This window comes from Muntiacus reevesi, chromosome 4 (assembly GCF_963930625.1).
Source record: "Muntiacus reevesi chromosome 4, mMunRee1.1, whole genome shotgun sequence".
NCBI classification, from domain to species: domain Eukaryota; kingdom Metazoa; phylum Chordata; class Mammalia; order Artiodactyla; family Cervidae; genus Muntiacus; species Muntiacus reevesi.
The window spans coordinates 81,095,675-81,120,747 of NC_089252.1; the positions used below are offsets into that span (position 1 = coordinate 81,095,675).

At 42.8% G+C, this 25,073-nt stretch overlaps 1 protein-coding gene across 6 annotated transcripts in view; it reads right to left on the minus strand.

Moving 5' to 3' along the window:
* Positions 1-25,073, minus strand: part of ITPR1 (inositol 1,4,5-trisphosphate receptor type 1) — a 345,755-nt gene that overhangs the window by 287,894 nt on the left and 32,788 nt on the right. The window lies entirely within an intron of this gene.

Here is a 25,073-nt window from a genome sequence, read left to right on the forward strand (position 1 = left end):
TTGAATCTTGGCAGTGTCTGCCATTTACAGTCAGATGAAGGTCTTATTAACTTTATCTACTACTGAAGATAAACCTGGGCAGGACGGGGGACAGATCTCATTTAAAGGAATAAAAACATGATGTTTTCTAACAATCCCTGGACCAGTACTCACTCAATCACCCTGCATGACCCTGACCAGTGCCTGAAGTTAAGAAAGGGTCTGGTTATTGATTCAACATGGGAAATAAGAAGTAGGATGACTTTGTCACAGGCAGGCCCCCAGACAGAGCCAGGCTTGTATGTGCGTCAGAAGTGGGTACAGAAGAAAATGTGACTTTAATAGAGTGAAGTAAAATTATCTAAATGATATCTCAGGCTCTCCTGCCAAGAAATGGTCTGGTAACCTGTTTCATATGCCACCCACCACACTACAACTCTAAATCTTTGCAGGGTAGGAAGGAGGAAGATGACACTGGTACATTTGAAGCTCAACCGCATGGATTTGGGAGAGTGACTTATATCCCAATGTGACTGGGTAGGAAGGGGGTTGGAAGGAGATCAAATCAGTCAGTCCTAAAGGAAATTAGTCCTGAATATTCACTGAAAGGACTGATGCTGAAGCTGAAGCTCCAATACTTTGGCCACCTGATTCGAAGAGCTGAATCATCAGAAGAGACTCTCATGCTGGGAAAGATTGAGGGCAGGATGAGAAGGTGGGCAACAGAGGATGAGATGGTTGGATGGCATCACTGACTCAATCAACATGAATTTGAGTAAACTCTGACAGAGAGGAGGACAAGGAAGCCCGGCATACTGCAGTTCATGGGGGTCACAGAGAGTTAGACATGACTGAGCAACTGAACTGAAAAGTGACTAACACTTGATCTCAGTTTTCTGAAAGGTAAAACAGGAATAAATCTCATGGGCCAATTGTGAGGACTAAATTGTATGGGAAAGTACTTACTACAGGGCTTGGCATATAATATGTGCTCAATAAATGAGGGTTTTTATGAGTTATATTTTATAGCTTAAGTAGCTGAGTCCTGAGATACCAGCACATAGTAAATGGCAAAACTAATATTTGAACCCAGATTCCACTGTAAAATCTCTGTTATGACCACTATGCCACCATGTACCAACATGGCCAAGTCCTCTGAAGTCATACTGGACCAGAGCACAAGGAAGAGAGGCAAATCCATGTCAACAATGCGAACACAGAAGTAGGGAACCCAGAAAACATAATATAAGAAAATCAGTTTTTTCACTGCTTCTATTAGTTAAGGCTTTCCATTCTGGGTAAATTGAGACACTGCTAAAACTTCTTAGCCACGTGTTTTTTTTTAACTGCATATATGGGGTTTATCCACATTAAGAAATCACAGGTGATAAACCGGAGGGATTGGTACGTGCTTCTTACAACCGAGATACAAGAACAAAATGTTAGGCCTAATTTTTCATCAACTAGAGATTAAAAGCAATCAGAGACATAGAGGGGACCTGAGTGATTTAAGAAGTTGTAAATACAATTGTAATACAAACTGTGCCTAGCTCAGGCCTTGCATGGGATTGCCACTCAATAAAATTTTGTCACATTTCGTTCTCCTGGCCAGCATTCTCACGTCACAGATGAAGAAACAAAGGCCCAGACTGGTCAAGAGCATCGTCTGAGGCCACGCTGATAGTCAGGGACAGAGCAAAGGCCAGGACTCGGGTCCCTTGACTCGTAATTCCAGGCTGCTTTCTGGACACTCCCAGGCAGCCCCCTCACTCCCTGGTTATGTCTTATGCGCATCATTTCTTCACATGACATGAACTGCAGGAGGGTCAGTACTGCAGGCTATAGCACACGTCATTCCGAAGAGAAGAGTCAAAGTTGCCCTAATGCTTAGCTTAGTTCACTGACTCCTAAGCATCACTCTACCTCTCTGCCACTGAATTATCTGTACTGTCTTCAGACATGCAATCCTTTTGTGGAGATTAAGGCTAAGAGGAAACAACCAAAAGCATAATACAGTGTGCAGACTCGTGGGCTGAAGGCCAAACACATATTTGCTACTGAATGGACAGAAGAACTCAGTTCAAGTGAGACCCTGAGTCAAGGCAGAGCCTTGAGGCAAGAACTTCTGAGCGGAGGAAAGGTTCAGGAGCTCCCTCTTAGCAGCAAGACATGCTATATGTACTATTTGCTAAAATTCTGAGTTTGGGCAAGTTTTATAACCTATACGGGCATCTTCCCTCAACTAGAAAATTATTATAATGTATCATCTTTGCCGAGTTGAGATGATGGTCAGAACATACAAAGGTGAATGAAAGGCTTGAGTATATGCACACTCAGACACAAGAAATTCTAATGTGTTCTTATGGTGCCTTCAGAAGGTATCTTTTGCTCTCCAACTCTATTTTCCACAAAAAATGGAGAATTCCTTTCCCAACTCAGAAGCAGAACTCAAAAATAAGGGGGAGGGGGGAACCCTTATCATCATCATGATAATAATGTTGAGTGCTGGGTACCCACTTATAGTGCCTTTGGCTTTGCTCTCAGTGCTTCTTATACCCTTGAGTCTCCTAAACCCTCTAAAGTTATCATTTTACTCATGAGCAAACCAAGACAGAAAAATTAAATACTTTGCCCAAGATCACATACTCATCAGGATTTGAACCCAATAATGATGCTTCCAGAGCCAAGTTCTTTTCTATACCATATGCAGCCTCCATACATAAGTACTAGAAATGAGAAAGGAAAGATTTCCCTACCGCTTTCCAAGAAAAATTACTTCCTCCTCAAGTTGAAAAAAGAAAAACACACTGAACTTGAAATAGATCATCTAATTTATTTTAGGTTTTTCTCTCCAGCTTAATCTTTTTGAGGATCCGAGACCAAATTGTTTTGGATACTGTAAGTAAGCTTTTGGTCCCTATGAACCTGTTCCAACGAAAGCAAACCAAAAGGCAAGCTCACAAAATGACCCTCCAACATCGCCATCACATAAGAGGGATGACAGATGGCGACAAGATCTATGACTATCCATTTCCCTTTGCAAACTGGCAGTGTCATTCCAAAATAACTGAGATAGATGGCCCCCAGACTTGGCCAGTGTAAACCCAGTCATGTATATGAAAAGCTTGTCTTCACCTAGTCCCACTCTTCTACCCGAACCAAGGAATTACGAACAAAAAGAAAAAAAAAATTATTCACTTGGGGCATACCTCTCATATGGCAGCCAAAAAAAAAAAAAAAAAGAAAGAAAATCAAATGGCTATCACTCATTAAGTTATCTGCTCTCATTAATAATCAAACCATTAACGGTGGATACTGGCATCTGGTGAACTCACTTGGTTGCCTGTTTCCGTTTAAGATGCTTTTACAAGGTTAACTTCAACTGGGAAAAAACTTTGTTCTTATACATAGATACATTGAAATATTTACTCTTGATAAAAGTCAGTATTCTTTAACCACCAAAAACAATAAAAATCAGATGGAAGGAAAACCATGTGGAGCCCTCTGTTGCAATCAGCATATCACATTATACAAGTCCCATTGTCTACCCTAGCTATTTCCCAGGCTGCTTCCCCCAAATTCCTTGCAGCTGGAAATAGTATAGAATCCAGTACTGACCAATAAGATGAAAACAGGATACTGGGGAAGAAACAGAAGCAATAGTCAAAATCACAAAACATACAGAGAAATAAGATATCAGTTTTACAACCAGCCTCTATGGAAAATAGATTAAGACTTGTAGAGAATTCACCTCTTACAATTTTTAGAGATCTAATATTTTAAAACTATGATTTGGACTTCCTTGCTGGCTCAGTGGTAGAAAATCTGCCTACCAATGCAAGGAACATGGGCTGGATCCCTGATCTGGAAGGATTCCATAAGCCACAGAGCAACTAAGCCCATGTGCCACAACCCCTGAGCCTGTGCTCCAGAGCCCAGGGGATGCGGTTACTGAGCCCACACGCTGCAACTACTGAAGCCCACCCACCCTGGAGACCACATTCTGCAACAAACCACCCCAAAGAGAAGCCTGCACACTGCTGCTATAGACCCTGCTCTCTGCAACTAGAGGGAAAAAAAAAAAAAAAGCCTGTACAGCAACAAACACCCAGTATAGCCAAAAAGAAACAAATAAGCTAAATACAATTATTTTAAAAATTCAGTATTGTCTTTACAAAACAACCTATGCTGCTTTTTATGCAACAGAAGTAAAATAGAGGCTGGAAAATATGGCAGAATATGAAGGAATGATTAAATATTTTTAGAAGATACAAAGAGAGCTTTCAGAAGTGAAAAATATTGACAGAACTGAAATCAAACTCTCAAAGAACAACAACAAAAAAACAGATTAGAATAAAACAGAATTAGCAAAGACAGAGCAGAAAAAAACCATTCAGAGTACAAGCTAGAAAGCAAAGATGGAAAGATGAAGAGGTTAAGAAACATAATCCAACTGAAGTTCCAAAAGACAACAGACAGTGGGATAACAGGTATTCCAGTAGAAAATGGCTCAGAATTTTCAACAATTATTATAAAAAATATAACCCCAATCTAGGAATCTAACAAGTATTATGCAGGATAAAAAAAATCAACACCTGAAATTAAACCAATAAAAAACTTCCAAAAAGTGAAGACAGAGCAGATCCTAAAGTCAATCAGAGAGAAAAATACTAAGTTTCTGCCAATTAGTTTTAACAGTAAAAATGGAACCCCCTTCAAAAAAAAAAAAAAGCAATGCTAAGACAAAGTACTCACCCACTTACAATTTTATACCAAACAAAACTATCACTTGACAATAAAAGCCAAGTTTTCAGACAAACCAAAAAAAATGAGTATATTCAAAGAAAATAAGAGATTTTACTATTAAAATACACTCTAAATTCTATAGAATGTTTCTGAGGTAGAGAGACAATTACCCCCAGATAGACAGTTTGATAAATTCTAAAATATAAGTCCATGTGAAAAAGACTTATAAGTCAATATAAAAAACATATCTAATATGCAAGCTTAGATAAAACATAAGGTACTAGAAAGAGCATACTCAGAGAGGGTGACAGAAATAAAAATGTTCTAAAATCCAAGGTCCTTGTCTTGTAGCAGAAAATAGCAATAGTTATTAACATTAGGCTTAATTAGATACACATTAAACTATCTTGAGTAACTGCTACAATAAACAAATAAAGTATAACCCTCAACTTGGCAGAGGGGAAAAAATGGAATGGATAACATAAAAAGCCTTCCATGAAATTTAGAGAAGGCAAAAAAAAGGGAAAGAAAATGAGGTAAGAAAGAAAAACAATAACTAAGTTTGTAAATCCAAAACCATCAGTAATTACAACAAATGTGTATGGACTAAACATTTTAATTAATTGACAAAGATGGTCAGAATAGTTTTAAAAATCTCCTTATGTGCAGCTTATGAGAGACATCTCCAAAGCATATGATATAATTTAAAATGTTATACCAAATAAATACTAACTAAAACAACTCTGGTGTGGGTTTATTAGAAACAGACAACAACAGACCTCAAGACATAAAACAGATAAAAATGTTCCCTGCATAATGATAAAACACTTAGCGCACCAGGAAGTTATAACAATTTTACAAGTGTTAGCCTTTACTGACATAATGTCACTAAACTAAAAACTAAAAAATCTAACCAAAAGAACTTAAAAATTACAACAAAATGCAAAATTACAAATCCACAGTAATAGTGGGAAATTTTTAAACCTTTTAAAATTTTTACATGCAGTAAAATTCACTTTTTTTTTGGCATATAGTTCTACAAGTTTCAACATATACACATATTATATAATCACCAATACAAATAGGATGTAGAGTAGTTCTATAACTCCAGAAAATTAACAGTGGGAAATTTTAACAACTGTCTTAAAAGATGAAAGACAAAAAACAACAACTGAAAAAAACCCCAAAAAACTAATGAACTCATATAATAGATATTACACTCTAGGCTGGAAAAAGCATATTCTTTCCAGCACACTGGAATAAGTATAAAAATAGGTCACAAGCTAAGCCATAAAGCAAGGCTCTCCAGTTTTAAAGAACTGATAGTATACAGATCATATTGTCTGACCAACATACAACTAAATCATAAAGCATTTTTTTAAACAGACAGAACCAGAAATCCCCCATATAACTGAAAATGTGAAATACTTCTAAACAACTCAGGTGTAAGAAATGATAGTAGATCCAAGAAAGTATTTAAAATTCAATAAAAGTAAAAAATACTACATCTCAAAACATGTAGGATACAGCTAAAGTAATCTTAAAGGAAATTTACAGCTTTAGATCTTGAATTACAATGTGAGAAGGGCTCGAGACTTGGAGTTACTTACCCAACCTAAGAGAGCAGTAAAGGGAAGCAGGGTACCCCAAGTCGAGGCTCCGGGACAACCCAGAGGGACAAGGAGGGGAGGGAGGTGGGAAGCGGGGGATGCATGTATACCTGTGGCCAATTCATGTTGATGCACGGCAAAAATATCACTATATTGTAATTATTCTTCAATTAAAATAAATTTTTAAAAAAGAGAGTAGTAAGGGAAGGGCAGAATAAATCCAAAGACAGTAGAAAGAAGACAATAATAAGGGGCAGAAATGAATGAACTTCAAGGCCAACCCATTATAGAATCAGTAACGCCAAACTCTGTTTTTTTGATGACTAAGAAAGTGCAAGGTGTTAGTCACTCAGTCGTGTCCAACTCTTTGGACCCCATGGATTGCAGCCTGCCAGGTTCCTCTGTCCATGGGATTTCCCAGGCAAGACTACTGGAGTGGGTTGCCATTCCGTTCTCCAGGGGATCTTCCCAACCCAGGGATCAAACCCAGGTCTCCTGAATTGCAGGCAGGTTCTTCACCATCTGAGCCACCAGGGAAGCCCCTTTGATGACTGATGCAACAGTAAAACATGCCAATGGTGGTGGTGGTTTAGTCGTTAAGTCGTGTCCGACTCCTGCGACCCCATGGACTATAGCCTGCCAGGCTCCTCTGTCCATGGGGTTCTCCAGGCAAGAATACTGGAGTGGACTGCCACTTCCTTCTCTAGGGGATCTTCCTGACCCAGAGATCGAACTCAGGTCTCCTGCATTGCAAGCAGATTCTTTGCTGACTGAGCTATGAGGGAAGCCCAAACATGCCAATACTTATCCAGAAAAGAGAGCAAATAAATATATAATATTGGAATATTATTATAGTAATCCTGTTGATACTGTAACAAACTACCAAATTTAGTTGCTTAGAGTAACACACGTCTATGCTCTTAGTATCATGAAATTTAAAAGTAAACAGACACAGAGAACAGACTTACGGAAATGGGGAAAGGGGAGAAGTGGGTAGGATGTATGGAGACAGTAACACGGACACTTACATTACCATATCTAAAATAGACAGCAAATGGGAATTTGCAGTATGACTCAGGAAATTCAAACAGGGGCTCTGTATCAACCTAAAAGGGTGCGATGGGGAGGGAGATGGGAGGGAGCTTCAAGAGGGAGGAGTCATATGTATGCCTATGACTGACTCATGTTGAGATTTGACAGAAAGCAACAAAATTCAGCAAAGCAATTATCCTTCAATTAAAAAATAAATAAATTATAAAAACAAAAAACCCTCAGCAGGGCTGCATCCCTTCCAGAGACTTCAAGGGAGAATCCACTTCCTTGCCTTTTCCAGCTTCCTGCACTCCCCGGTTCATAGTCAGGCAAGCTCCTATTGACCCCATCCTCACATCATCCACTGCTCACCCCAACCTCCCTGCTTCCCTCCTATAAGGACCCTTGTGACTGCATCAGGATAATCTTTCCATCTCAAGATCCTTAATGTAGTCATGTCTGTGGAGTTCCATTTACCAAATAAGGTACAATATCCATGGGTTCCGGGGATGACAAAGTGGACATTACGAGAGAGAGGGAGACGGTTAAACCTACCGCAGGGACCAAACCAGACACTTCTGGGATGAACAAGACAATAAAAGGATATTATAGGTTTGAAAATGGAGAGGGCATGGCTGCATTCTTAGAGAAAGACAACTTGTTAAACTGACCCAAGGAGAAACAGCCCTTTAGGGACATAAAGAAATGGTCTACTGGTAAGTTGTTTATCTTGCCATAAAGAAAACATAAAGGATTTTACAGTTTCCAGGAAGAGGTAATTCCAATGCTACACAATCTCTCCCAAAGAACTGAGAAACAGGGAACACTGCACAATGTGTTACAGTAGCACAGTATAACCTTGACACCAAAACGAGATGAGGACAAGGAAGAACAAAGTAACTGATGTGCAGAGAGAGGAAGAGACAAGGAGCGGCTGCTGAAGGTACTCAGGGCCTGAATGGGGCTATTTCTGAGCCCCCGCCGTACCCCTGGCCCTTCATGCAATGAAGGAGCTATTTAAGCCAGTAAAAAGTCCCTTTGTTTTGTTATTTAGCGGGTAAGTTGTGTCTGACTCTTTGCAACCCCATGGACTGCAGCCCACCAGGCTCCACTGTCAGTGGGTTTCCCAGGCAAGAATACTGGAATGGGCTGCCATTTCCTTCTCCGAGGGATCTTCCTTACCCAGGAGTCTTATGTCTCCTGCATTGGCAGGCAGGTTCTTTACCACTAACGCCACCTGGGAAGCCCCTTTATGTTGAGCTAATCCAAGCTGGCTCTATTATTTACAACCAAGAGTTCTGACTAGTTCACCATTCCGCCAGCCGAACAGGCACTCAACTTCTTCAATGGTATTTGCTACTGCTGCTGCTGCTAAGTTGCTTCAGTCATGTCCAACTCTGTGAGACCCCATAAACGGCAGCCCACCAGGTTCCCCCGTCCCTGGGAGTCTCCAGGCAAGAACACTGGAGTGGGTTGCCATTTCCTTCTCCAATGCATGAAAGTGAAAAGGGAAAGTGAAGTCGCTCAGTCGTGTCCAACTCTTAACGACCCCATGGACTGCAACCTACCAGACGCCTCTGTCCATGGGATTTCCCAGGCAAGAGTACTGGAGTGGGGTGTATTTGCTAACTATCATCAATTCAGCTATCCACATTAACGACAAGGCTTGAGAACACATGGGTAGTGAAAGCTAGGTCAGTTGGAAGTACTTTAAAATCTATGCTGTCACTTTTCAGAAAGCTCTCTAACTGCATTTTTTCTTAAGCTATTATTAAGATGAAATCAAATGATGTGGGCATACTGATCTGATGGAAACAATGAACATCACGGGAATAAAAACCATATCTACGATTCAACATTTTCCAAGAATAATCCTTAAAGCAGTCCTCACTCATCTCTCTACATAAGATTGCAAATTCCTTAAGGGCAGGGACCATTTCTATTTGTTCAGGTAGATGACCTCGTAAATAGTCAAGAAGCTTGCACAATCCAATGACCTTTGAGACTACGTTTCTAAGAGTCTTGCCAAGGACATATTTTCCATTGTAATAGTTAAGATACCAATACAGAAACACGCAAAATGGTGAAAAAAAAATCAAATGGAAAAAGTTTATATTTAATAGCCCCTTAAATATGGCCTAGGCTTCAAATTCTATGACAGGAATTTTTTTCAGGTAGAAAAGGCTGAAATCATAAAAATGAAACTGATCGAGAATAATCATCACAATGTTATTGATAAGAAGATGCAACAATGGAAGTTCCAGAAAACCGTGAACCATGTTTTCAACCAGTAACAAACCTGGCAAAGAGATGAACTCAATTGCACCTCTGTAGCATCCACAGCAGGCAGTGGAAAAATTAGACAAGAATGTCAACTAGGGATCTAAATGTTATTACTGTTATTTAGTCACTAAGTCATGTCTGACTCTTTCAACTCCTTGGACTGTAGCCCTCCAGGCTTCTCAGTCCATGGGATTTTCCAGGCAAGAAAACTGGTGTGGCTTGCCATTTCCTTCTCCAGGGAATCTTCCTGACCCAGGGATCAAACCCGCATCTCCTGCACTGGCCAGTGGATTCTTCACCACTGAGTGCATTCTTTACCACTTTACAGGGATGCCCCAGAGATCCCAATAAATGTCCTGAAACCACAGAACCTGAAACCTACTTCACTCCAGAAATGCTAACACAGCTTTCTGGATTGACACAGTATCAGTAACATTTTCAGCCATCACCAAAAGACCAGCTAAGGCAGGGGTCTTAATAGGTAGGTGACGAGAAATGCCAAATCTTGCATAATCTACATACAGATCATTTTGGGGGTGCCCAATCAGTCAAAGGCTAATTGTGGGGTAGACAGAACAAAGGGTGTTGGTCCCCTAATCACACACTCAGCACTCAAAGGAACTGAAGTCTAGAACCCTGTGGCTAAGAATTCAGACAGTAAATAACCTTCCACATGCCTCTCCTTTCCAAGCTGACTATGAGACCACCAGCAAGTGTCCTGGAGAAAATCATGGCCCAACATCCTTTTCAGCTCTTCCTTGCGAGTCTGTACCCCACAAAGGACAACTGGAAATAATGCTGAATGTTCTGCTTCATTCTCTCAGCTTTATATATTCATTCCTAACAGATCTGAAAATAGTCAATGCTAACATTAAAAAAAAAAAAAAAAGAAAGAAAGAAAAAAAAGTTCTTCTAGCTTGCAAGAGACCAGTAAAGGTCGATTATGGGTTTCCTTCCTCTCTCTGCCCCGATCAAGTGACTGCAATTCCCCTGGGCTTTTATATCCTTGTGTAATATTTAATTAAATACTCTGTTCTTACTGGTTTATGTACTAGAGAACACTAATTTTAGAAAACCGATTAGCTAGTTCTTTCTAACTGTATGTTATTGTAGCTAAGGTCAAATTTTTCACTGAAACTATGGCAACAAAACCCCAGTATTCTTTGTAGACAAGAAGGAAGCAAAGTTCTCAAGAGCAGGCCTCTTACTTGACGGCTAAACCAGGCTGGATCATTTTGTTTCCTACCTTTACCTGAAAATGCCATGTTTCTGAGAATGGCTATGGGGAGGGGGTGACCTCAGTCTCCGAAACTTGCTAGCAGAAGTCCAAATGAGCTTATACATAAGTGTCATCGCTGATAACATTTTTAGACACATGTAATTTTAGCAGCACAAAATATCCAGACATTTCAGAAGCACCCAAATTGGAACTCAAATGTACCCGGAAAAATACCAGACCAAAAAAAAGGAACTTCTAAATGTCAATAAGAGAAATAATTGCTCAACTTATTTTCTCAATTATTGCAACTGCTCTTATTGAAGTTTTTCTGCACTGACCTCCAGCTATGGCTTTGTCAGGGGGATAAAGATGGGACTCTCTAAGGGGACATATTCTTCTCCCCACACCTGTGGCCACTCTCCACTTTGCTCCCCAAATCAGAGGACACAAGCACAATTTTTGCCTTCTCTGGGAGCCACGCTGGCCCCTGCCTCAGCCAATAGTACCGAGGAAGCAGCCACTGGACATCCTTTCTCCAGGGAGCTCAACTGTGCTCGCAGCCAGGTAGAAAATGTCCCCCTGCAGGCCAAGTGGCAGGCAGCCCTCTGAACTCACAAAGAACACACAGTGGGGTGGGGAGTTTCAGGAAAAGAGCAGATTGGCAATATCTGCCTCCCGTCTGTCAAGAGTGGCCGGAATGCCTGCTGCTTGCGTGAAGATAAACACAACTTCCTCTCGGCTGGGCCTGTAATTTTATACATAAGATGGGCCTGCCATCTCCAGCAAAGGCCCCATCAGTAACTGAGGCTGTGATCGAGGCTTGTGCAAGCAGAGACAGGTCTGATGGCTCCTCTTCAAAAGGCTACAGCTCTCGAGCGCCTCTTGATCATAAGCTCGCTCAATAAAGTATAAAAAATTCAAAAAGGTTAAAGTGTGTCTGGCAGTGGATACCTCTGAACACTCCACATCCTGAAGCTTTAAAACAGATATATCAACGTCTGAAGGGCAGTGTTTGATCTTCCTAAGAGATGTCCTGAAAGTTGGCAATTGCAAATTTAGTCACACCAGCTATTCAGCTACTAGGTGCTTAGGTTGTACAAGGCAGGCAGTCGGCTGTGTTCCCTACATGCCTCACTTCACCCTAAAATAATGCCATCAGTTCCGTACTGTTATGAACCATACTTACCAGTCAGGGAAACTAAGGTATAGTAAGGTTAACAGATTTGCCCAGTCACACAGCTCATGAGAGGCGGGGCAGAGGGACCTGAACCCAAACCTGACCCCAGAGCCAGAACTTCTTAACCACAAGGCCAACAATCACCCCCCACCCCCCAATACATCTTACCTATTCATTTAAATCAGATTAGGGGTGATTTTGATTCAGACAGGTAAGTTTCTTTATATTTGCTCACCTTTTCAAATATTCAATAATCCTATCTTTCCACTATGACCAATGGTCTTCAACAAAATGAAAGGAACACAGTTGGTTCTCTGAGAGCTTCTCACTTGGACAGCATGCCTGTACTCTCCCCAGCTGTTTGCTGACCCAGTGTCCCCAAACACAGTGCTTCCATGGGAAGCAGAAAGAGAAGAAACAGCTGGATCCTTCGGTGGGAAAACATAGACAGATGGGATCATCTACCTAACCTCTGTCCCACAGCAGAAACTGTCTCCAACATCTCTGACAAATGCTTAGTCTCCTGTGAATGGGGGGAAACCAGTCCTTTGAAGCGGGCCTCTTCCTTGAGCAATCACTCAGCACTGATGACAGTCAGAAGCATGTTCCTAAAATCTGAAACTCTGCCTCTGGTCACTGGCCTCTGCTGGCCCTAATTCTCTGTTGTTCTGGGCTCTGAACATCCCTTGTCCACGTGACAGTCTTAAAGCGAGAGAATCTAACTGGCCGTTGTCCCTTAGGGCCTTGCATCAGCATGGCAGTTTGTCAGAATTGCAGAACCTCAGGCTTCATCCAGACCTACTGAATTAGGACCTGAGTTTTAGCAAGATCCCTGGATGCACATTCTTTTCCTCACTCATTCTACAAATATGGAAGAACCTAGTGCAGGCCAGGGCCTGTGCAAAGCCTTAGAGGAGACAGGCATGGTTTCTGAGCTCACAATGAATGGGGCAATGAAGGCAAAACCCAGCCATGACAGCCAATTGTTTAGAGCATTTGATATGGGCCAGGTACTCCTTAAGTGTTTCACATGGACTGGCTCTTTTGATTCTCATCAAAACACCATGAGACACAAACAAGAATCTTACCATTTTCCATATGAGAAAATGGACAGACTGAGAGGTTGACGGTGACATGAACAGCAAAAACCAGAGCTGAGGGTCAAACCCAAGCTGTCCGGCTCCAGGGACTGAGGAAGATGGGGGGCCCCAGGAGGCATGATGGAGATGGGGAGATCATTTCAGAGAAAAGATAAAGGACATGAAACGCCCAGAGTGCAGAGCACGTTCCCTGACTGCCAGGATGAAATGACTCAGTGTGGCTGGAGCAGAGAACATGGAGTGGGGTCTGCAGGTGAGGCTGGGAGGTAAGCGGGGTGACTCATGCAGGACCCTGTAAACCCCAAAAGCATGTCCTTTACTCTGAGCACAAGTGGGGAACCACTGAGGGTGGCAAGCAACCAGGTAACATCATGAGACCTGAACTGATTCCTATGGCCATGGGGAACAGATGGGGCGGGCCCCACACTCAGACACAAAGGATCAAGAGGCAAGTGCAGAAACCAGCAAGGAGGCCACGGCAGCAACTTAGGCGAGAAATATTGTCACCCAACTAGTCTAAAAGGCCTCATGGTCTCTCCCATTTTTCGCAGTTCAGTGTGAACATCATCACTTTGAGACGAATCCTATCCTCCTGGTTATCCCTCCTTTCCCCACGGAGCAGTATGACTTAAATGTGGAACCCCAGCAGGTGCTAAGCGGCCCCAGACATGTCTGGAGAAGCACAACTCTACTAATTCACTCAAGTGCTTGAGTAGAGACACCGTCAAGAACCCTCCAGACATGGGTTCAAACCCCAGCTTAGTCCAGATTAGTTACTAACCCTCTCTGGGCTCAGGGTACCCAGTGTAAAATGGGGATGATACACCACCACGCCACAGGGATGCTCCAACAGTCAAGAGCAAAGGCGTGCCATGACTCTGCCAGAAGGCCAGGCACAAAGAAGGAAGGGAATTATGGTTTTTCATGATCATGTATTGAATGAAGTCAGGTAATCTCAAAACTATAAGCACAAGAGAGAAAAAAGATCCAACACTGGATGGGGGCAGGGTGGGGGGTGTCAAGAAGAAGATACCCTCAGATGATGAAGTCAGTCCACATTCCAGGGAGAAGACAAGTCTACTATAAGAAATCTGTGAAAGCTTTCCAGACTCAGGTACTTTGGGGAGAGATTATAGGATGGCATCAGGCACCCTTGCTTTAAAAAAAAAAAAAAATCAGCCTTCATCTAACCTAAAATGTCCTCAGCAAAAACACTGCAAGAGCTGGGAACAGTGAAAACCATTTTAGAACAAGCATGGAATTCTTTTCAACCAGCTTTTAACTAAAGACTGGCATTATGCTGGGCACTGGGCCAGGAGGGCAGGGCAAAAGATTTGGCCCCTCCAGGTGCTCCAAAATCTAGCTGCAGAGACAAAAACAGGAGACAGCTGTGATAAACACCATACTCAAGACTGCTAAGTAGGCAGTTAGCCTGTACCTCTCGTATGAGGACATTGGCTCCTGTGTAGCACATCTCAGACAGAGAAGGAAATGGCAATCCATTCCAGTGTTCTTGCCTGGAGAATCCCAGGGATGGGGGAGCCTGGTGGGCTGCCATCTATGGGGTCGCACAGGGTCGGACACGACTGAAGCGACTTAGCAGCAGCAGCAGCAGATCTCAGAATGTCATGTTTCAGGGTAGGAGAGGAAGCAGAAGTAGAGTCAGTAGTAGCTGACTCATTGGAAAAGGCCCTGATGCCGGGAAATATTGAAGTCAAGAAGGAGAAGAGGATGGCAGAGGATGAGAAGGTGAGACGGCATCAGCGACTCAATGGACATGAATTTGAGGAAGCTCCAGGAGATAGTGAAGGACAGAGAGGCCTGGCATACTGCAGTCCATGAGGTCGTAAAGAGTTGGACATGACTGAGTGACTGAACAACAAGAAAGAGGAAGAAACCGATTAAGAAGGAATTCAGTAATTTTGCAAAGGAATACTCGAAGGCCCATCTCTTTCTAAAGATAGTCTGGAGTAGGTATTAAAAAGAAGGTTTCTGATGTCACATTGTCTGGGTTCAAATCCTGGCTCTGCCACTTTGAGCTATGTAAGTTGGACCACCACTCAACCTATTGTATATCAGTTCATCTATAAGAGGGGACGACTTCATGGCTCTGTAGCTGCCTTATGGGGTTGTAATGAGGGCTAAATAATGTACGTAAAGGAAACTATCAAAATTAAATAGATAAAATTTCATTAACGTATGTAATCACTATATCAATACATGGTATTCACTATTATTTGCACTTATAGAAACTAGATTATCATTATTTACACTAGATGATAGAACACAAATTTTTTTTTAAATCCATTGTTCAAACATAACAGCCTAAAAGACAGTGTGGGAAGAGATCCAAGGTGTATCCCAAGCCCAACTTTGACATGGAATTGCTTTTTTGACCCCAGGAGACTTCCTAAATCTCCTTCATTTCCTCAAATGTCAAAAAAGAAAAAGGAAGGGAAAATGCTACCAGAAACTCAAGTGATTCACTGCACATCTTCATCAACGCTCTGAAGACAGGTTATAGAAGCCTTTGCCAAAAGAAAGTCCTTCATCAACCACAAGGCTGTGCTTTCAGGAGAACTGTACAACAGTATGAAAACATGACCCAATTACACGTGCTCCCTGTCTACTTTAATTCTGCCCTCAATGGAGGACCCACAACAGCAGACCCGAGATTCAATTAGATGACAAAGAAAACAGATCCCTTACTCTGGAAGCACTCTATGCATGCTGAGCTGAAATGTGCTCTCCATTAGCGAACAGATTATTGTGAGTCAACGAATATATAACAGGGGTCTAAGGTCTACTTTCCAGGGGTGACTCAGCTATTCAAAACCAAAGCCATCCAAGGCAACGGAGCAAAACGCTTCCCTCTGCCCATGCGCAGGACACCCAGCGCCTTCAGACAAGCATCTCAAAGCTTTGAGCAAGTAGGCAGGAATCCAGCAAGGGCCACGTGCAGTGTGTGGGACTCCAGTATAATCAAGCGGCAGGCATCACACCAGTGACTGTGTGACATGCTGGGAGCCTTCTATGTCTCCTGGGGAGTTGATTTAAATTACAGTGTTATTCCCTTTAGATGGAGTCTGTTGGTGCAAGATTGGGATAAGCGGGTAAATCTGAAATGAAGATTATAAAAAACCTACTAATCTTTTTATTAAATTTGAATTGATTTTGTGAACACGGAACCAGTTGCCAGAGCCTTTTCCCACAAAGCAGCTGCGCGCACACACAAAAGCTTGAATGTGCCTCAAGGCATATACTTGACAAGCACCTTAAATAGACTGATTTCTCGGCCTTATTTAACACGACAGGCAGAAGCAGAGTCCCACTGCGAAAGGCCCGTCATGGATTACAATCAAAAGAACAAACAAAATTTAAGGGCGGCCCTCCCCTTGGTGTGTGGGTATTTAAACACTAAATAAGATACCGGATCATGCCTTCAAGGCCTTGCCAAAAGAAAAGGAAAAAAAAAAAAAGCAGAAATAATGTTGCTTAGCAACATTAGACAACGGGCAGCAAAGCACAGCGCATGTGAAAGAAAGTTGAGTGCCGAGTTTGTTACCATCACCCTAGTCCAGGTGACCCTGTGACCCAAGATCCTGGCCGTGTCCCCACCTGGCCTAAGAATAAGACCTGGCTGCTTCCATCCACTTGTCTTCTCTTGACAAAGAAGACCTATAATTCCAAAGAAACAGAAACCTATTTCTGGACAGCATGAGGTTCCTGGACACCTGTGCTGCCTTGTGAAATGGTAACCAGCCTGCTTCTGGTGTTGATCACGGCTTCAAGCTGAAGCCCACTGAACAGATAGGAAAACCAAAGCCTGGAGAAAGGCGGTGATTTCCCCCACGGCGTCACAGCGGCTGGTGGCAGAGCCTGGGTCAGATGCTAGCTCTCAGGTTAGGTGGGCTCTTTACTTCAGTGCCACTGGTTTTCCTACATCTTTCCTACAGGACCCACTCCCCACCTCGCCCTAAATCTCTGGTCAGGTTATCATCACAGAAGTAGGTTCAGTTCAGTCGCTCAGTCGTGTCCGACTCTGCCCTCTGAATCGCAGCATGCCAGGCCTCCCTGTCCATCACCAACTCCCGGAGTTTACTCAAACTCATGCCCATCGAGTTGGTGATGCCATCCAGCCATCTCATCCTGTGTCATCCCCTTCTCCTCCTGCCCCCAATCCCTCCCAGCATCAGGGTCTTTTCCAATGTGTCAGCTCTTCGCATCAGGTAGCCAAAGTACTGGAGTTTCAGCTTCAGCATCAGTCCTTCCAATGAACACCCAGGACTGATCTCCTTCAGGATGGACTGGTTGGATCTCCTTGCAGTCCAAGGGACTCTCAAGAGTCTTCTCCAACACCACAGTTCAAAAGCATCAATTCTTCGGCACTCAGCTTTCTTCACAGTCCAACTCTCACTCCATACATGACCACTGGAAAAACCATAGCCTTGACTAGATGGGCCTTTGTTGGCAAAGTAATGTCTCTGCTTTTTAACATGCTATCTCAGTTGGTCATAACATTCTTTCCAAGGAGTAATCGTCTTTTAATTTCACGGCTGCAATCACCATCTGCAGTGATTTTGGAGCCCAAAAAAATAAAGTCTGACACTGTTTCCACTTTCCCCCCATCTATTTCCCATGAAGTGATGGGACCAGATGCCATGATCTTAGTTTTCTGAATGTTGAGCTTTAAGCCAACTTTTTCACTCTCCTCTTTCACTTTCATCAAGAGGCTTTTTAGTTCCTCTTCACTTTCTGCCATAAGGGTGGCATCATCTGCATATCTGAGGTTATTGATATTTCTCCTGGCAATCTTGATTCCAGCTTGTGCTTCTTCCAGCCCAGCATTTCTCATGACGTGCTCTGCATATAATTTAAATAAGCAGGGTGACAATATACAGCCTTGACGTACTCCTTTTCCTATTTGAAACCAGTCTGTTGTTCCACATCCAGTTCTAACTGTTGCTTCCTGACCTGCACATACGTTTCTCAAGAGGCAGGTCACGTGGTCTGGTACTCCCATCTCTTTCAGAATTTTCCATAGTCTATTGTGATCCACACAGTCAAAGGCTATAATCAATAAAGCAGAAATAGATGTTTTTCTGGAACTCTCTTTTTTGATTATCCAGCGGATGTTGGCAATTTGATCTCTGGTTCCTCTGCCTTTTCTAAAACCAGCTTGAACATCTGGAAGTTCACGGTTCACGTATTGATGAAGCCCGGCTTGGAGAATTTTGAGCATTACTAGTGTGTGAGATGAGTGCAATTGTGCGGCAGTTTGTAAGGTAAGTAAGATAAGTAGGTTGCTGGTATGCAAATACTTCTCATCACTTGATCATGAAAAATGTCATTCTTATTTGAGGCCCCTCTTCAAAGCTACTAGGAGGGGCTTCTTGGTGGATCAGTGACAAAGAATATGCCTGCCAATGCAGGAGACATGGATTCAATTCCTGGTCCGGGAAGATTCCACATATCCTGGAGCAACTAAGCCTGTGCTCTAAAGCCCATGAGCCACAACTACTGAAGCCCATGTGCCCTACAGCCGATGCTCTGCAACAAGAGAAGCCACTGAAATGAGAAGTCCACGCATCGCAACTAGAGAGGCAGTCCCTATTCACCGTAACTGGAGAAAAGCGTAGGCAGCAATGAAGACCCAGCACAGACAAAAATAGATAAATAAATCCACAAGCCCTCCAAAAGATAGGCTGACTGTGCAAGTGTTCTACGACTACAGAAGAGTCCAATGAAAATGAAAAGACCTTAAGTCTGATTCTCAGGTTCACAGCCATGCCTTTAGATCCAGAGTGGTTTATCATAGCCAACCAACACACTCTTCTTCATCCTAGTATTATCTGAGACCATGATTCCTACGCTGTCCTTGTTTTAAAGTGCACACATACTGAGCTATCAGGAGTCTTCAGCCAACATTTCATTCAGGAGACAGACCCTCATTTGCACTACAAATAGAATTCAAAGAATGCTGCAGGTCACAGATTGCATACCCCACAGTTTGCCCCAGTGACAGGCAAAAAGTTTAAAAATGCATTAAATCAAAGCATCCAAGGCTTCCATCTTCCTCATTCATACGGTCCTAAATTAAAGTTAAAAAGAGCTTGGACAGACAGCAGAGAAGTAATAACCTAATCTGTTCTCATTTAGAGACGGCAGGGAACAGGACCATGGCTTGAAGGAACCCTGGTGCTTTGGGAAGGGTCTGCCGGGGAGAGGGAGAACCAAGCCCTGGGTTCAGGCCTTTGCAAGGGAGTTCTGGTCTGACTCTGACACTCACAAGTCATGTGATGCTGCGCCAGCTCCTCCACCTCGTCAGCCCAAAAGGCATCAGGCATAAAACAGACACCCTGGGCTGAGGAGGTATTGCAAAGCTCAGGAGAGAACACTCATCAAGTGGCATCATCTACTTTGCCCCAAAGAACTACTAGATAACAGGGGTGACTTTCATAACTTACAGAAGGGTATTTCACTAGCTGGGCCCCCACTCCCTTATAAATAGCTGTCACGTGGACAACAAATCACTCTCAACACGTTCCTTGAAGATTTTAACTATGAACTGGCACTGACTTCCTTGAGAATGGATCTTTCTTCCCTGGAGTATAAACGGCTGGTGCATAGGAGGCATGTCTGTGGAATGAAGAACAATCACTCTAAGAAGGGATATTTAACTGACCATGTTTCTCAGGGCTTCCGTTTCCTCATCTGTATAATGGGAACACCCATATCTGTACCTCAGAGGAAGGTTACAAAGATTAAAAGAGAGAATTCACAGGGAGTGCCTTGCACAATGTAAATGCTCTATCAACGTTGATGTGACACGTGCTCAGTCATGTCCAACTCTCAGTGACCCCAGGGACTGCAGCCCACCAGGCTCCCCTGTCCATGGGATTTTCCAAGCAAGAATACTGGAGTGGGTTCTCATTTCCTTCTCTAGGGGATCCTCCCAACTCAAGGAATCAAAGCCATGTCTCTTCCATCTCCTGCATTGGCAGGTGAATTCCTTACCAATGAATCACCTGGGAAGCCCCTAGTGTTATTTATAATGTGGTACTATTATTTATAATGTGGGTCTATTTCTCTGTGACACTTGTAAAGACTCCTGAAAGCCAGGGAGACTGTGTTCAAGTCATCTTACCTCTCTTCATCATCAAGGCCAGCAGCTGGAACACAGAAGGACCTCAATGTTTGACTCATTTTCACAACACATTAACACAGTGGATTACTGCACTTGAAACCAACTTTGATTAGGAGAGAAAGAGGAAACACAGAGGACAAGGGAGATGCTGATCTAGAATATGCACACTTTCAGCCTGATATCTGAGCTCTTCTCAGTTCCTATGAACCACCAAACAATATCAGAATGCTTCCTTTCTCCTCACCTTTCCCTGCCCAAGCTCCTCCCCACATCTTTAATTCCAAGTTACCATTCAAAACAGCTTCTCTTCTAAAACTAAAGGTTTAACTACAAGATTAAAAATCTCTCACACCTTGGGAACATTGACAGCATAGCCTCCGTACAAGATCAAGAACGTGAGGTCAAAGTTAGCCTCTTGACCTAAATGGAGAAGATCAAGATTTGAGGGCAAGAAGATTTCCCCGATCTGAAAAAAGGGATTACACAATAAATGTCATCATCATCACCACCAAAGCTGATCTTGTTTCCCAGAAGCCCCAGTTATTTCTACTCCAACAACACTAGAGGTTCAACTTAAAACAGCGACCTTCTAGGATGGAAATGGACGGTGGTTGTTAGCTTCCATCTTCTCTTTGTAGAAGATACCAGCGTATTTAGGACAGGGAAGGGATGGGTGGGAATGAAAAGGAAAAGACAATCCAGAGAAAGGAAATCACTAACCACAAAGTTTCTATTCCCAGTTTCAATCTGATGTTTGCCTTCTCTATTTTCAGACTATGGGCAAAATGACCCCCATGAGGAAGAAAAGAGATTCTGCCTTACCTTCCACTGACACGGGCGCTTTAAAATGGTACCACATTAACAAAAGGACTAAAGTAATTGAATGATTCTACACATCAGTTCTCATCACTGAGAGGACAAGGACATGGTCCAAAATTCATTCAGATAATGAAAATGCCTTGGCTTCCATGAAACAGAGCTGCAGCCAATCTTCCTACCAACAACAACATCAGGGGCAGGAGATACATTCAAAGGAATCTCAGAGAAAGCAATTCACTTGGAAGTGTACTTTTACTCATCCGAAAGAAGCATGTTCAACAGTTTAACTCATCAGCATCTACCGTGAAAAAATAACAGCTTCCAGTCACCTGAGCAAGCCTCATGTACCCAAGTACTCTGTTTGGCTCCTTAGCCATATTACCTTCCTTCCTATATCTTTATGAGGAAGGAATTATTTTCCCTCCATTTCATAAGCAAAGAAATAAGTTCAGAAATTTAAGTAATCCATCAGGGTCACTCAGCTTGTATATGGAACACTGGGCCTCGAATCCAGGCCCATGTGGTCCATGTACACACTGCTACCCACAAAGCATTTAAAGACAAAAAGACGAACCACATATAATTATTCTCTTATCATTATTCACATACAGCTTCTGTCTCTTCTGCTACCACCTATGAGGATCAGGCTCTGTACTGAAAACTGGGAATGAAAACACAGGAGTAACTAAGGCTTCCCAAGCCCTTGACTAAGGACCTACTAAATTTGGAAGACGCATTTAATCGTCACAATAACCTTTTGAGCAAGGGACTAATACCATCTCGCATTTCACAGACGGGAAAAGCAAGGTTCACAGAGGTTATGCCATTTGTCCAGGGTCACAGAGCTAAAAAATTGCAGAATTTGGATTTGAACCCTGGAAGCCCAATCCTGCAGCCTACGTTATTAACTGCTAGGTTGACAGATTTTAAGAGAAGCTCCCATAATTAAAACCCCAAGTCAGAAGCCACAGGGAGTATTACATCAATAGGCCTTTGGTTTCCATTTACTTATGATAGAAATGGCTCTCAATATAGGAAGTAACTTGGCAATGAAGCAACAGCAAACTCAAATGACTAAGTGTAGCTTGGTTGATCGCTCAGGTAAAGACTCCATCATTTTAACCAGCCACTTGCCAGCATCTCACTTTTCCATATGTGTCTGGTAAATTTCAGGGTGCATTGGTACAGCAAGGAAATGGACCAGAAATGCCACCCAATTGCCCAACGCACCATTTCTAAACATCAAAATGACTTCAACCTTCAAAACAGATCTGTATTTGGAAAGGCAGTAATACCTTTCAAAAGAAACATCTTTCTCTCTATTTTAGAGAGAAATGTTTCAAACACTACACCACAATTGAAGGGCTGCTTTTTGGAAATCACCACCCAGGTTCCAGGGTGCAAGAGACCTTCCAGTGGCTGCAACGGGAGATGGGTCAGGGCCCCACACCTGTGTGCAGACGGCCTCCCACTCACCAGGAGGAATTTAGGCAGCCGTGACCTACATTCACAAAGCCTGCTGCAAGCATGTTTTGAACCAGATTTCCCACAAGTACAAAACCTCACAACCTAGAACACTTTATTTTTAATTTATGGGGAAAGACAGTCAACAAATCAAGTCTCTGTCACAGGACCACTGGTGGAACCAAGCCAGGCCATAAACAGAGTTTGAGTGAGTGAAAGTCACCCAGTCACGTCTGACTCTGAGACCCCAAGCCCGCGAGGCTCCTCTGTCCATGGAATTCTCCAGGCAAGAATACTGGTGTGGGTTGCCAGTTTGGTTCTTTCCAAATAGCCTCTACAGGACTGTCACTTTTATCTCAAAAAAAAAAAAAAAAAATCTTTCAATTGGTCACCAGACATACATCTAAGCACCAGGCATTTTTATTCTAGTGCTAGGAAAACACACATCTCTTCTGACTTCCCCTGGCTATGATCTTGTTTATTGTAATGTTCTAAACTTATATTCAGATAGCCACTGGTTAACTTTAAACAGTATGCTAACATCTTTCTCAGCTTCCTTTCCCAGCTCCCAGAGCCCGGTTGCAAAATAGGATAGGAGCTCACGTTGGACCCAGGTAATAGGCTCCACATCACTTCCACTTGGTCCCAACTGTAAAAGCACTGTGTGGACCAGCTTCCTGCTACATAATAAACCCACGGGTTTGTAGCTCAGGCCCTAACAGCAGTGGTTCATAACCTAGGCTGCAAGGGAGACCTCAATCAGGGAGTTTTCAAAATATCTCAAATGCCTATTAAATGAGAATCTCTGGAGGTTGAACTCAAAAGTGGGTGTTTTTGAACGTCCCCCTGGTGATTTCTCAGCCCAAGTTGAGAATCCCACCTCCTACCCCATCCATCACCAACTCTATGATTCCAGACAAGCTACTAAACCTCCACCTTCGAGGGCTTCAATCCCCTCCCAGGGGGAGCAGACCCCCTAGAAATGCTGGCAGAGCCCTCGGCACAGTATGTATGAGTGTGGCCACACTCAATGCTGGCACAGAGTCCCTCATGCTTGGCTCTTTTAAATGGTAAAACTGCAGCACATTATATAATTCAGAAGGAAGGGCTTAATTCTACAAGTGAGTGATGGGATTATGATCATTGGATCAAATCTTTCTGCTGCATTCAGGATTCTGATTTGGAAGGTGACATGGAGCAGGAACTGAGAAGAAAAAGGCAACAGAAATGTATAGGTTTATGTCAATGATTTTCTTTTTCTTAAACGGACTCCTACCAGCCCCCTCCCCCAGGTGAAAACATGCTTCTGGCAGCCTCATGCCAACTGGATGCAGCGCAACGCCGAACACCTTCGAAATGGCTTCTCTCCATCTGACCAAACGTCTCCTATTTTATTCTAATTTCTGGAGATTTTATTCAAAAACCTCAAACAGTTTCTAAATCACGTAAGAACAAAAAGAAGTCATGACTCAAAAGATACAATCTGCAAACAGCAAGGTTTAAAACTCTCTGGGACAGAGGCCATCAGTCAAATAGTTAACCCACTGGGTTCTCAGCCCTGGCTGTAAATAAAATCACTGCCCTAAAAATGCCAGTGCCTAGCCCCCAACCTTGAGAGATTCTTTAACTCGTTTGGAGAGGGGCCCTGGGCAGCTATATAATTTAATATCTCTCCCAGATAATTCTACTACGTAGCCAGAGCTGAGATGCGCTAACCGCAACAGCAGCAAAAAATAACAACAAAATGTTTTTCATTTTAAGATACCAACTATATTTTAGACACCTCCTTCAATACACTAGGAGAAAGCAATGGCAACCCACTACAGTACTCTTGCCTGGAAAATCCCATAGATGGAGGAGCCTGGTGGGCTGCAGTCCATGGGGTCGTGAAGAGCTGGACATGATTGAGCGACTTTGCTTTTACTTTTCACTTTCATGCATTGGAGAAGGAAATAGCAACCCACTCCAGTGTTCTTGCCTGGAGAAACCCAAGGACAAGGGAGCCTGGTGGGCTGCCGTCTCTGGGGTCACACAGAGTTGTACACGACTGAAGCGACTTAGCAGCAGCAGCAGCAATACACTAATCTACCTTCCGTGGAAGACACTGAACACAAGAGGTCCCTAAAGAAAGTCAACAGTGCAAGGCCATCAGGAGGAAGACTGCCCCACCTATGCCTTTTAACTCAAAAGCTAAGTGTAATAATAAGGACAGCAAAGGTCCCAGTGGAACACCAAGTTCCGATGAAATACCACATGTTCCTTGTGACCCAATCCATAAATCCTACTTGTTCGAACACAAGTATAAGGCTTTAAACTGAATTCGTGCTTACCAGCATGTATTCAAGTGAAAAAAAATGAAGGTCCTAATACAAGCCTTCTTGATCTTGACAATGAACTTATTTATGCCTTTTAAGAGTTCAGAAGGCCTGAAACTGGCCTCATACATCTTAAAAATATGTAGGCAAATAAACCTATGACTGACTTAAATAAAACCAAC